A 4,092-nucleotide genomic window follows, 5' to 3' on the forward strand; every position below is an offset into this window, starting at 1 on the left:
ACACGATTTGAATCCTTCCCAATGGCTGTACTCAAGCTAAACCTCCCCAAGCTTGACTCCCTAGCTTGTTTCCTCAAGATAGGCTCTCAAAACTCAAAGAAAAGGGTGAAGGAAGACTTGTACGGGAAGGAAGGGAGAAGGATGAAGATAAACTCTGTTTTTATTCTGTTTCCACAACCCTCCTATGTTATATATATCCAAAACCCAAAATGACCATAATACCCTTAAGCCAACAAAAGCCTCTAAACCATTTCAAGGGTAAAATTGGTACTTTCCGCCTATCCCGTTAATCATAATTAATGCTTCCCGATTCCCACTAATCTCCATATTCTCAAATACCAATAAATCACATCCCATTACCCTTTAATTCCCGGTAATGCTCTAATCATTAATATCACCCCGAGACTCATCCCGAGCCCCGAACTTAAGCCCGTATGACTAGACCGAACACTTACATCCCATGATCGTCTCATGTCGAAAAGCTCGAACCAATCCACATACAATGTGGTAAAATTATAATTAAGCTCAACCATGCACCCAAAATATATAATTACGCCCACAGTGGCCAAATTACCAAAATGCCCTTGCATTTAAAATATGAGCCCATATGCATGCATTCACCATCATATAATAATATAATTCACATAAACATGAATATAATCATTAAATATCATAATAAATCAATTATGGCCCTTCCGGCCTCCTAATCAAGGTCCTAAACCTTATTAGGAAATTTGGGGCATTACAGTTGTGAGGATATCCAAGAATATCTCTTCATTATGACCTGCAGATCTGATCATTAAGGATAGATATTATTTCCTAATTCATGTAACTCTTCCTGAGCCTATAAATATACAAGAGATAGCTCTAGGAGGGGGATCGATCTTTTATGCATAGAGAATTATATTACTATTATCCATCACTGTATTGTTTTCTTCCTCTAAGGTCCGTGAAACTCAGGAACCCTTGTTCTTTGATCACACCTTGGGAATTCAATATCAATAATAGTATCAAGTGGACGTAGGTTATTACCAGTCACTGAGGCCGAACCACTATAAATCCCTGTGTTCTTTATCTTTCCATTAGATTATTTTCAAGCTCTATATCATTTTCTTGTCGTTTCCTAGACTCCGTGTCGTTGACCAAAATCAGGGTCAACATTGGGAATTAAAGGCTAATGACTAAATTACCCTTGGGATTTTTGAGGAAAGAAAATTAAAGGGATGGACAAAATGGTCATTTGACCAATTATTAGGCAAATTTGGCTCTGTGGGCACGACCGCGCTAGTTGCTCCGAAATGTTGATTTTATATTTTGGGAAATAGGCTCAGGGTTCCTAGGATCTAATTTGGGGGCCCACTTAAGGGCTCGGGGGATGATTCCATTAACACGTTGATTTGCTGGGAATTCCGGATCGAAGAAGAGGCAGATCAAAATATGGTGATTTTGGAGCCGTTATTTGAATTAGTTCGTGATAAGCGTATTATTCATGTTTTGATTAGGGTTTCTGCGAGGCTCGAGAAAATGATCGCACTTGAGACCGTTCGATCTCCTACGCAAGACATGAGGTAAGAAAATTGAAATATGCACATAGAGCAGGGCATTGGCCCTAAGTTGATATGCAATAGTTATGATGGTTTACTTGAATATTGGTTAGGGTTATGTGTCCTGTCTTATATCTGTGTTGTTGTATCTGTTTGTGGTTTATCGTCTAGGCCATATTTGTGAATTAACATGCAAAATGTAGGTCGTGTTGGCAGGGCCACTAAAAGGGTTCTGAGCCCATTCATTCAGCATGAGCCGTATAACTGATCATATATGATGTAATGAATTGTTTATTATTGGTGAAGCAGGCTATTTGCTGTACATGCTTTATTGACTATTTGTCATGCCATGTTAGTTTTCTTGCTGAGCCTTGGCTCATAGGTGCTCTATGGTGCAGGTAAGGGCAAGGGAAAGGTTGACCAGCCATGAGTTGGAGGGCTCTAGGGAGGTGCGTATATACTTAGCCTTCTCGGCTGCCACGATCGAGAAAATTTTGAGGGACTTAGAAAATAAGTCTAGCTTTGCCGCTTAGGCCGGCTATTTTTGTAACTTTGGTTGTAAATGTACTTTGTTTAAAACCATTTTGGGATTCCTTGTAACTATTCAAAGTTTTAATGACAAGTTTAATTCTTTTGACCAAAATTTTTAATATCTAAACCATTGTTTAATATTAATTACACTTTTGAGTCCAAATGACTCGCTTAACGAGTCAAGCACCACTTTAAACACACAGTGTAACAGTCCTGGATTAGTAGGGCGTTATAACTTGGTATCAGAGCTGCCAAGGCTTATGGTTCCTGAAGACGTGCCGAATATACATGCTTGCTGCTAAAGAAAAGCTCGACTGAAGGTTTGGTAATTAATGGGTGGAATATGTGTTTAACTGCTAAATAGAAATATATGTCTTATCTGCATGCTAGAATAGCAAGCATGAAATATACTGGTAGGGCCTTGCCCATGAATACTTTGTGAATGTTAAAAGATATGCTTATTAGCATTGGTGTTGCATGTGAATGCTTAAATTGTTCGGTTTTGGATCGTGGGATGGTTTCTCGATACATTATCATTGCCTGATAAGTCAAGTCATTGATTACAGATATACTTGGGGAGCTATGCCTCCAAGGCAATCTATTTAACTAGCAAGTGCTGATGTCGAGGATAGAGATGATAACCAAGGCCAGAACCCTCCACCTACCCCTCAGAATTTGCAACAAATGTTTGCAAAAATGCAAGCAAGACTTCTGTGTCAGAAAGAACAAATCAATCAGTTGAGACAGTAGGTTCTGCCATGGAACACTGCCCTCGCCCGCACCACCTGTAGAGGTACCAATTTTGGGACAGCCAGAGGTTGAAAATAGGTGGGAACCATTGTATGAGAGGTTCCGGAAACAACACCCTCCAAATTTTGAGGGAGACCCAGATCCAATCAGGGTTGAGCAGTAAATGAGTATGACTAGTTCCATCCTCAAATTTATGAGGATTATGGGCAATGACAGGGTGGCCTGTGTCACTTACATGTTATGGAATGATGCACGAATCTAGTGGGAGGTGGTATCCCAGACCCAAAATGTAGCCACAATGGGCTAGGAGGAATTCAAGGAACCATTTAATGTGAAATACTACAACGACGTAGTATGCCCTGAAGTTTGATAGGTTGGTCAAGTTTGCCTCTCACTTAGTGCCAATTGATGTGACCAGAAAGGAACGGTTCATTCAGGGGCTAAATACAATGATATCGCAGGATGTCAGAATTACCTCTGTGACTGGAGTGACAACTTATGCTTAGGTAGTAGGAAATACCCTTACTGCTGAGGGTGCCGAGGACAAGATCCCGAGAGAGGGCACTGCGAGGTGCGATGCTCGGAGGGTGGTACATCCATTTACGAGGTCTAGTATGGGCGAAGGCCCTAATGATTAGAAAAGGAAGAACACAGTTTGTACCCCAAGTTCAAACAAGAGATTTAGGGGTACTCAGGCTGGCCGCCAGGGCAGAGGTGAAGAACTAGAGAAGTTAAATAGAGTGCTCTAGATGCTAGAGATGCCACTTGGGAGAATGTCGTGGTGTGGTTGGACATCTCACGAAGGGTTGTCCGCAGTCAAAGAAGGAGGAACCAAAGAGGGGTGACAACTTGGTTCCAGCTCGAGTGTTCACATTGACGCAGTCAGAGGCTAGTCCCTCTGTAGTGACATGATAGATTTCTAGCGCTGACTCCTCTTATACTGTATTGATTGACTTTGGTGCTACACATTCATTTGTATCCAGTAGGGTGATAGACAGAATTTGTAGACCTTGTGATATGTATGCTTATAGATTGGTTGGATAAGTATGGGACAACCATAGATTGCAAAAGGAGGATGGTAACTTTTGACCTTGAAGGAGATGACCCATTTGTGTTTGTTGGTGCTATGAACAAGCCTCACATTTATATGATTTTGGCATTGATGGCTAGAGATCTATTGGAAGGAGGTTTCATAGGATTCCTTGCTAGTGTAGTGGATACACTAAGGTTGTACCAGTTTGACTAGAGGAGTCTATATTGGTCTGTG

This window comes from Humulus lupulus, chromosome X (assembly GCF_963169125.1).
Source record: "Humulus lupulus chromosome X, drHumLupu1.1, whole genome shotgun sequence".
In the NCBI taxonomy this organism is placed as follows: Eukaryota; Viridiplantae; Streptophyta; class Magnoliopsida; order Rosales; family Cannabaceae; genus Humulus; species Humulus lupulus.